This window comes from Parasteatoda tepidariorum, chromosome 10, assembly GCF_043381705.1.
Source record: "Parasteatoda tepidariorum isolate YZ-2023 chromosome 10, CAS_Ptep_4.0, whole genome shotgun sequence".
Classification (NCBI taxonomy): Eukaryota; Metazoa; Arthropoda; class Arachnida; order Araneae; family Theridiidae; genus Parasteatoda; species Parasteatoda tepidariorum.
Window position 1 is genome coordinate 77981959 of NC_092213.1, and position 11351 is coordinate 77993309.

An 11351-nucleotide genomic window follows, 5' to 3' on the forward strand; every position below is an offset into this window, starting at 1 on the left:
ACCACTTATGTCAAGAAAAGCTTGTACTGCACGTATGTTTACATCGAAATGTGATGATTTGCCATTGGTAGACGAAATTCTTTTGCTAGTATATATGTTAGTGTCAGATAATGCACAACTTTTAATTGGTGAGAAAACCATACTTCTCTCCCAACTCAATATCTAGAGTGGATTTTTTGCAACAGCTACAAAGAACAGCATTAAAAAGATTTTTCAATGTATGTACACTAATAAATATGTATTTTGTTGAATCAGGAATTTCAGAACGCACAGTTTTGTTGTAGCCAACATCTAAATTCTTGAAAGCTTAGAAATATTTGGAGATTCAGCAGCTTTGTCAACAAATGCATTAGTTTCACTTTCACATTCTGCAAGGTCCCATCGTTTCTGAATGTTAGATTTGTTAGCCTTTGAACTTCGTTTCTAACGTGGCATGGTAGAAACAATTAAGATTCTCAGAAATAGAATAATAAAACAAAATTACTTTGATAATAAAAATGTATAAAGCAAAAATATAATAAGTAATCTTGATAAAGCAAGTTTTTTTCGAAAGCGAAAATAGATTTTGATTAAAATCTAACAATAATATAAAATTCGAAAATAAAATGCTGAGCAAAATATAAACAAACAATTCTAGATGCAACTGATTCACTCCAATTCATTTTTATATTTCAGCCGTAGATTTAATAAAGATAACTAAAGACAAAATGCTTCTGCTGGCCTCAGAAAAACTGATTTTGAGGACAACTTGTGAAAAATTCGATATCTAAATTATTGGTCGCAGAGGTCTAAAAATTTGTGAGTAGATGCAAAACAGTACAAAGAACAATTCTAGCTAAAAAAAAATTGATTTTGATATTTTGATCGATTTTAGCCAAATTTTAGGTACCATGTCCCCAAGATGTTATCGACACCGAAAAATTGATAAATCTCATCATAACGATGAGTTATTTTTTACACCTTTAGATAAACTTCAATGTTTTGAATGCTACATTTATGGAAAATACATATTATTGTAATTGAAAATCAATCAAAGAAAATGTACAATTATAATATATACATATTTTTATAATTTTTTTTTAAACCGATACCATAACTTTTGGTACGCTTAAAAATTTTATTATTTGATAAATTCCCAAATATTTTGCATAAATTCGTGTAAATATATTTGAAAAATGATGTTAAGTATTTTTTTTTATAATATATGCAGAATATACTATTTAAAATCTTTCTTAAAAATTGCAAAGAAGCATGATAAATTGTGAACAAAATTGCTCTGTATTAAAAATTGCAAAGTAATTAAAATATTTCAAATAGTTAATGAAATGCACAAAATGTATGCTTACAAGTAAAAAAAATTTCAGAAGGATGTAATGAATAATATTTTGTACGAGCGTACCTATATGTTTCAAAAATGCGATTTGAGAAAATTAAAAATAAACTAAAAAATGTCACTTAAATGTTCACTAACAACACTCTAATGCTTTCCAGATGCATATTGATCATCCATTTTTGTTTCCAATGTGTCCCGTTTTCTTTTCTGCTGTCTCTTTAAGAGTCCTAGCTTCTCTATAAATTTTTTTGATCTATTTCAGCCTGACGCATTCGCCTGCCGTCGTTTTTTCCAACAGCTACTTGCATGTTTCTACCAGAAGAAATTCCCATTTCTTCCATAACTTGCAGATGGCTTTGAACTCCTTTACTCCAAGTGAGATTCAGCAAACACAAAAAGGGAAAATGATTCAACTTTTCCCCTAAGAGGGAAAACATACAGAACTGTTTTTATTTCTTCTTACAGTAGTAGTAGTTTTTTAGGTGTCCCCAAGGTGGTGTGGACATGAAAATACCACGTCTGATATGTTTACTTTGTTACCTTATTATTTAATTAAATTTTATTGTTAATATTACTCACACGTTTAATTATTATGTACCAAAACCCTCACTCACTCACACATGTTAAAAACATTATTCTCCAATTTTAAGAGTTTCGATTCCAATAAAGGTATTTTTTGGGACTTTCTCCCAAATAGAGTTGTTGAAGCTTTCATTGGGGTTTTGTGTTCGACCATTCAAGCATTTCTCCAACAGATCCTTTGAAGATAAATCGCAAAAAAAAGTTTTCACTGCTAAAAGTACAGGTTGGGGAAGTGAATGTTCATGCTTGTAAGTGTTGCCCAAAGCAATGCTTTTTTGGAAGCCACGCCAGCCATCCTCGTCCATTGGGCATAGAGCAAGTTGCGGATTATTGTCAGTGGACAATTTGTGGAAATAAATAGCCCATATGGCCTTTGAGATATCTTGAACTGATTTTTTTACAGTTTCGACGTATAGCAAGACCATAATAAGTCTGCCAAAAAAGGATTTCATTATCAGTCAATCGTTCACGTCCAGAAAGGAGCTTACCATCAGACAGTCTCGGTTCTCGGTAAGTCACAGAGGGATTTTGAGGTCGCAGTCTCGAACCGAGTACGAAAAATCAAACATCATGGCTAACTGGGTACTCCTAGGATTTCTAGGACGTCTACGGCGAGGTGGTGTTGCAGTTCGAGGTGAGACAGGTGCGGAATATGAACTGCTGGCAGATGAAGATAGAGAAGACTAATGCATTGGTTTTACTATGTTACCATCAGACAGTCTCGGCTCTCGGTAAGACACAGAGGGATTTTGACGTCGCAGTCTCGAAGACATTGCACGTGCATCGTCTAACTGACCTTGAGACGGGGGTGCCGAGTACGAGAAATCAAACAGCATGGCTAACTGGGTACTCCTAGGATTTCTAGGACGTCTACGGTGAGTGGTGTTGGATTTCGAGCAGGGACATGTGGAGATGCAGAAGATAAACTGCTGGATGAACTGCTAGCAGATGAAGATGGAGAAGACGAAGGGCTGGGATTTGAGCCATGAACTGAATCAGGCCCGCTCACCTACCTCACTTCATGTTGACCACTTCTCCCACCAGGTCCATCGTCTACACTTACTGCACGAATGTCTACTCCGGCTCGTCCCTCACCCAGAGCAAGCTGGTTTCTCAAGTACTCAACTTCCCGCTCTGCCCTTTCAGCTCGTTCCAGGGCACGATTAAAGAAGCAAAAATTATAGAAATGAATTCTATAATTTTTGTTAATATTTTGATGGTCAAAAATTCTAAATCATTAAAAATAAGGTCTGCTAGTTAAGAGAAAATACTTTTTTAGTAACTTGACGAATTGTTAACGCTGCTTAATCAGCATTTTTGAAATCATTGTTTTGTGAATCTTTAAGATTAGCGCCTAGATCAGGAAAATCAGATTATTGTAACAACTTTTTACTGAATTAAAGTAGTTATTAATTAAAAAAATAGTATGATCTACTTATCAATGAATATATTTAAAATTGTGATTAAATTATTTTTATAGTGGCTAATATTATCAAGAAAAGAGTTTTTTTTGTCAAAAACTCGTTATTTTATCATGATCATATAAAGCTTTTGAAATTTATTTTGCATTTTGTTTATGTATATATATGAAGAACCGAATTATGATATTATATTATGATCTTAATTATGACAATTTTTTAAAGCTCTTGAAAATAATTTTTCAGTGCTTAGGTGCTTTTTTTGTTCAAAAATTTTGCCTCAAAAGTAATAAATGAATGCATGCCAGTTCTCACGCTTCTTAATCAAAATTGGGAACATGTGGTCAAAGTACATCTTACTTAGCTTTTAAAATATTTCTTTCGCAAAGTATTCATCATACTGTACACGAATAACATGACGGATGTTATTGGCTTTGGAATAAATTGCTAAATCACAAGTCCTTGCACCTGAACACAGGAAGATTGCACAAATATTACTTAAATTGGCAACATTAATGAAGTTCGTATTTAATATGCACCATATTAATGCAAAAAAGAAAAGTCATAAGGATCATTACTTAAGTGCAAATGTTGAACAGAATTAAAATTTAAAGAGCTAACCAGAAATTAACATCCCTGGTTGCACCTGCCCATAATGCTTGTATATATTCGCATAGGCATTTAGGGTCCTGTCAGAATTTAAATAAGATAAATTGGGCAAAACTTCTGTTAGGTTCATAGTTTTCACAGCCAGAGGACACTTGATTTTAAACAATGTTAATTCACAGCCATTCATTATAAAGCCATCAGGACTGAACCCTATCCAAGCAACTTGTGGATGCACAATTAATCCCATCTTCGTGAGTTTTTTCCCTGCTACTTCATATATGGCAACAGCTGCGCTCTCTTTCTTGATCCTTCCCTAAAACAATAAATCAAATGATTCGATAGCGCCTTAATTTAGATAGAAAAAAAATATCTGACTTTAAAAATTTAACATATTTACTATAGTTCGTCGCTGGATTTCCTTTAAAAGAAAGTGCAACCAGACTTAACAATTTTCATTCCCAGTCAGGATTTTTGTTGCCTCTATAAGTTTACAAATCATAACATACGGAACTAGTAAGTTTTTTTTGGCTCTTTCATCTTGCCATCTCTTATTTTCTTATTCAACTGTACTAACAGCCGGATCCTTAGCTTTCTCATGAGTCAATTGAATGCAACATTCGAATAACCTATCAGTTGTATCATTAATTCTTAATGCAGCTACTTCTTCATCACTAATAACTTGGCGGTTAAAAATACTGGAGAGGAGCTTAAAGTGTAAGTGTTAGAGGAATCGTTTCTAAAAGGTGTCGTTTCTAAAATTAAAGGATAGAAAACGAGTTGCATCATTAATATCTGTTTTGTAACATAAGGAAAGTGGCCGTTCTGATAAGCTATATTTTTATTACGAAATATTAAGATCAATAAAACTGATCAAAATGGCAAGATTATGTAATTGTAAGAACATGCTTATTGCAAAAAAAAAATTTTTTTTTAAAAAAAGTCAAAATTGAAGTTTTTAAATTTATGGTATGTATTTATTGTGAACAATGACTAAAATAATTAAATACCCATAATATTAAAACATGGGAATTTAATAAATATGTGAGTCATTTTTTTAAGGCTTAAACTTTGGGTAAACTTAGCTTTCACACAAGCACTGGAATGGGAAGATATATACACCAATAGAATATTGAACATTAATTGAAAAATAATAACAAAATGTTAAACTTACGCCTTTTTTGGATATGTACTTAACCTTGTCAGGTTATTTTTTTGCCTTATTTATACATTTTATGTTTTGAAAGCTACATAAGTGTCCTATAATGTATTCAATAACATTCTGAGGTTTGATAACATGCCATTTCCAGTGATAAATTAGATATTTGAAAGCAATATTTATAAATATAGGACAATATTAGGAGACTTTCTTTTTTAAAAAAAAATACATACATTACATTACAATTTCCAACTTGCCTTTTTCTATAATAGCCTTTTCCCAAGATGGAATCTGGAAAAAGAAAGGCATATTTTAACTTCATGTTCTCAGCATCCTCTTCAATAAACACAGTCTTATTTGCCACACTCTTTATATGACAATAATCTTGAACCGCTACAGGGTTAAGACGAGATCTTTATGTTGTCTCTACCTCTTTCCATGCACATTGTAGGTCTGTAGAGGGCATCTTAAAAAAATTTCACACCATTTCTAAAAAAATGAAGTTTAAAAACATAATAAAACATCATTGTTTACTATTAATAAGCAGAAAAAAAACAAAAAAAAAAAACGTTGCATATGATAAAATAGACAAACAGAATAAATAAATAACTTCTGCTATTAATAAATCTTTCCAAAATTTAGTAAAGTGTTCAGGATTCAATCCAGATGAAATCTATCACAGTATCGGAATAATATACACCAGCAAAATAATCTTAGTAGAGTTAATAAAACTAAAAGCTTTTTCCTCTGTCGTTATGGTAAACACATATAATGCACATTTTTGAAATAAAACATAAATATAGAATTTATAACTCTTCATTGCCTGAAGATTTTCTCTTTTTATAGCAGCGTCGACTATCCCGGATCTTTGCATTGGTCAAAGACGCAGAATTTACATCGCCTTTACGTAGCGCTAAGTCCTTCAGCACCCAAAATTGTATTCACTAACTGCTAATGATACGGCATAATCAAGTCTTATTTTAGAAATGAAGACATCTTTGGGGCATTTATTCCATATCACGGAATGGAGGCTCTCATTGGCGTCTTGTGTTTTTTCCGCTATGCAGCACTACATAAGCTCATTTGAAGCAAGTAGCTGATATACCGGAAGGATTTTTTCTACAACTTCAGATAATTTGGTTTTCATTAGCTCATGGCTTTTCACCTTGAGTTAGAGCCCTTTGGTAGAAACACCATAAGCTTTCACCTTTAAGACATCTAGTATGCTGCGGCTTTTTATCACTGGACATACAGTGATAAAGCGAAGCAAATACAGCCGACTTCATCAAATCAACCTTCGGAATGTTATCCTTAATCGCTTTACGATAATAGTTTTGTAGCTTCATGATTGTTTGCTCAGTTAATTCTTTCGTCCACCGAGTGTCACCCTTTAATCCTTTACTTAGTTCCTCAAACCAGTTTCTAATCTTTTGGAAACTTGGTTGTTTTGAATCACATAATCATCACCATATATTCTTAATTGATTTAGGGTAGTTAAATGTTTTGGAATCACCGTCACTTAAAATTCTAGAGTAACACATTCCACAGAATTCAGTTGATCGCCTCCACGTGGCCACTGCATCGGCAACCTCCATATTTCCAGACGATGCATCGGAATTTTATTTGGCACATCGATTTATGACCTTCGTGTCAAATAAAATACTCTGGTCTCGTTTCATCCAAGTCACGCGCTGCATTGATGCATTCTCAACGTTATTTCGACAAAATCTCGTAGTCTAATATTAAATTCGTTAAAGAGACAATCACAATACCAATTCGTGAGTAAGCACATTTATACAAAAAATTCAGTTAAACATATTGTTACTATAAATTTAGATCACCTTATACTCCTCAAATTTATGAATTAGGCCTGGGAATGAAGAGCCTTTTTAATATTATAAGAGAAAATGTCAAACCTCTTACAAAAATTTTAAAAAAATTGATGGAATCCTGCGTTTTATAATAGACTAGAAAAAATAAATATTTCTCCACTTGGTCAAAAGATTTAATTAAAACATAATAAAAGAAATTAATTATACATAAGTTTTTTACACTTGATTGTATTACATTAAATTGTTAAAGCTTGGTTATTAACATCGCACGTCACTAACTATTATTTTGAATAAATAAAAAGGGAGATATTTTAATTAATTACCAGCCACTTGAAGTACCTATCCTTTGTAATATCCAGTCAATGGAGAATTTCTCTTTCTTTCTTTTTTTTTGTCATCTACAACAACATCTAATGTTAGGATTTTACCCTGTTTCCTGCATCGATGCACTTAAAAATCTTGACAATAAACCTCACTCTATCATACATCATATAATAAATACATATTTAAGCCTCAGTAACAATAGCTTTGAAATAATATTTGTTTGGATCCCGGGACATGTAGGCATTCCAGGTAATGAAAAAGCTGATTCAATAGCCAAGTCAACACACAATCTTACAAATAAACCACACTGTTTACCTGACATTCGAAATTTAGTGGCAGACACTCTTACCCAACTCAGACAGACCAACTGGGATAATGAAATAAACAACAAATTACATGAGATCAAATCAGATATTAAACCATTTGCACCACTGACTAACTACAACAGAAAAACCCAGGTACTTATCAACAGACTACGGATTGGGCACACCCGCTTGACACACAAATATTTAATTTTAAATGAAGCACCTCCACAATGCAATTTTTGCAAAGAGTCTCTTACAGTAAAACATTTTCTGACCCAGTGTATGAAATTTAAATCTAAAAGACGACAGTACTTTAACTGTGACTTTCCGACTTTATCATTTTTACTTGGAGACACACCTCATCCTAATTTAATTCTGTACATCAAACATATCGGATTTTACAATTTGATTTAGTTCTAGATATAACCTAGTTGACAAATTTTAAATTAGTTTTAATTTTGAACAAGTTGCTCTTTTCAGCCTAATTGTTCTGATTTTAACAAAGCTACAGTAATTTTTACCTAGGTTTGGGCGCGGTATAGCCAAACCATGGCTCTTGCGCCAAAAATTTACATCANCGTGGATCCTGTTTCTTCCACTTTTTTAATAATGGAACGAACTGTTGAAAAGCTCAATTTTAACTTTTTTCCAATATCCCGATAACTTTTTCCTAATTCACGGAGACATATTATCTTTTCTCGAGTGGAGCCTGGAATTTCACACTTCTTCGGACTCATACTTAATGAATAGAGAAATTCAAAATAACACTGAACGTAACTTAATAATCTAGTCTTAGTACAAATTATGAATCGGTTTCAGTAAGTGAATATAAGGTTTTATTCTTCTTATCTGTAGTGGTAGTAATGCAATTCGAGTGTGCCAATATTTTTTTTGTAAAATAAAATGCGTTTTTTCTATGTAAATATTTTGTTAACAATGACAGGAATTTTATATTTTGTGATTTAGTTTTCATTTGAAAATTGAGTGTAATATAGTTTAATTGGTAAAGTTAGAACTTTTCGTTGCGTAAATACTTAAAACTATATTGATGTGCCAATACTTTTTTTACCGACTGTATGTGTGACCGACATACTCTCTCTCTACATACTGATGCATTGTGTCCCGTTGATCACAGATCGGAGCTTCCATTTCTATCCATTGAAAAACTTGAAACAATCTTTCTGCAGGTACTAGCGGCAGAGCCGCAATTCTTCGTATCCATTAATATGTTCTCGGATTATTTTTGTAGGCTGGTACCAGACCTAAATTTTGTACCTGGAAGAAATATTTACATTTAAGAGTTTGCCTTTACAACATTTTAAAACAATTTATTTATCTTAATCTATGATTTTAAATTTTTAAGTTATAAGATTCGGTCATTTACGTAAAGAGTACCAATTAAAATTTTAATTTATAAATGGCTTATATTAAAAAATTTTTTTTTTGGATTGATAGCTTAAAAATTGACTTCTTAAAATATGCTATGGTATATTAAATCAATGCTAGCGTTTATCCGAAAACCTTAGTCTCAAATGTTGGATGTCTGTATAACGCAGAAGTACCAAAAAATGAACATTGAGCATAGCATGAAAGAAGTTTTTGAAAAGGTGCATAGGATTTCTTTTTATGTTAAGATAATTTTTAGTTTAAATTAGTTAAAATCGAACATTATACCGTGCATTTTAGCATATAAAATTTTTTACAATTAAAACACCATCTAAGAGGTAAACATAAAAAATGTATTTTAAAAAAATGTCATTCTTTACAACAATATTTTTTATTTAACAAATAAGAATATCTCAAAAAAATTTAAAGTTAATACAACAAATTATATTAAATACAGCTAGTCTTTTAGATGTTTATGAGATTCAACAGTGTACAGAGTTTGAACACCATGAAACAAAAAATAATTACATATAAAAAATTAAAACATTTCCGAGTGAAAGTTATGAGCTATAGTAATAGAATTTAAATTTCATTTCATTAAATGAAATTACTGCATTGAAAATATAATAAATATTTTTAAAAAATTCGATGATTGTTACTTTAGATATAATTAATATAAAGGAGATGAAAATAAAACTATTTTTAAAAATATTATGTAAGTCATCTAAATATTTACATTTTTATAAGTAAGAAATTTAATTTGTTAAATTAAGAGAAATGTTAAATGACACTTCAAATGTTTTACTAAACAATTTCTTGAGAAATACTGATGAAACAATTCTGAAGATATGAAACATCTTTAGGCTTTTACAATTATTGGGTCCAAGCTACATGTATGAAAATAGGAATAACCGAAAACTTTTTCTGATTGTAAACAGAGTTCAGAATGCTACAAAATTTTTTATAATTAGTCAATATTTACCTTCTTCCAAACATTTTGCGTGTAATGAAAGAATCTGTCCTTGACTGGTATGTCTGGAACTTCTTCTCTCAAAGCATTCACTGCGGCCAATTCAAAATCAAACATGGCATTTTCCGGGGAAAACTCACCATCCACCTTTCTTGCCTCCTTCTTTATCATGAGAATAGTCCACAGTGATAACCATTCAAGAAATTTGCTTAATAAATATCTAAAAGGAAAATCATTTAATCTCAAGGGATATTTCTTTCTTTTATGAAATCCTTCAGTTACTGTTTTAACATTCATATCCCATCAATTTACAAAAATTTCTATTTATTTAGTTGTTGATTTTAGATCTGAAATATTTTATTTTTCTTTAAGTGAATTTATAGCTTTGCATTTAATGTGAATATATATGCATTTAATCAAACTTCAAATTCGTGTAACTTACATAAGGCTTGAAATGAAGAGTTTTTTAATGGTACTTTTTTGACGATATCATTAGCATCGACATCATTAATATTATTAACATCTATTTGAAATTCTGGATAAAACATACAAGAATTATAATTTTTTTTGATTTAGCCAAATGTTCCTAACAAACTTTATTATATATATGAACACTATCGATTTTAAAAAATAATTTTCTAGCTGTCAAGTGGGTGTGGATATTCAATCAGAACTTTCAGAGGTGTCGAAAATTTGGACATTGCCTTGCGGTTTAAAGAATTATCATCAATTATGACACAACATTTATGAAAAGTTATAGTTTCAAGTCCAATTAATGTCTCCTTAATAAACTCGTACAGCACATCAGCATTCAGTTTTTAATAGCATTATTGCTACAACATCTTGGAACCTTGATTCCACACTCTGCACCATATAAACATAGGCAGAATGAAGAGACATTTTCTCCTTAATAGAATTACACGGTGCTCCTAATATTGCCGCCCTTATAGTAAAAAAAAAAGGTTTTAAATGGACTTTATCCATCATAATAGTAACAGTTTTATCTGCATCAGTGAAATAATCAAATTTCTGTTTAATGTATAATAAGAAGTTTTCCTCAATGGATTCAATTTTAGGATTAATAGAATAGGACATAATTTTTTTTATAGTTGAGTGATGCGGTTGAATAATGTAACTGCTTCTCAAAAATTATATGCAAGAGAAGATGTATATAAAAACAATGAAGAAAGTCTGTCGAGTATCGGTTTTAATTTTTTTTGTGTAAAAAAATAAAGATAACTGCTCTTTTAGATAGTTAATGCCTGATTTTTGATTATCTGTGCTTAAGTTCTGTAAGTTGGACAGTGATAGAGTTAATAAGATTTGGAATATGTATCAAACTTTAGATCATTAACATAAAGTATTTGAAATTTGTCTGAACATTAGTAATGATTAGAAGGGATGCTAAATCATAAATTTTTTCAATCGATGCATAA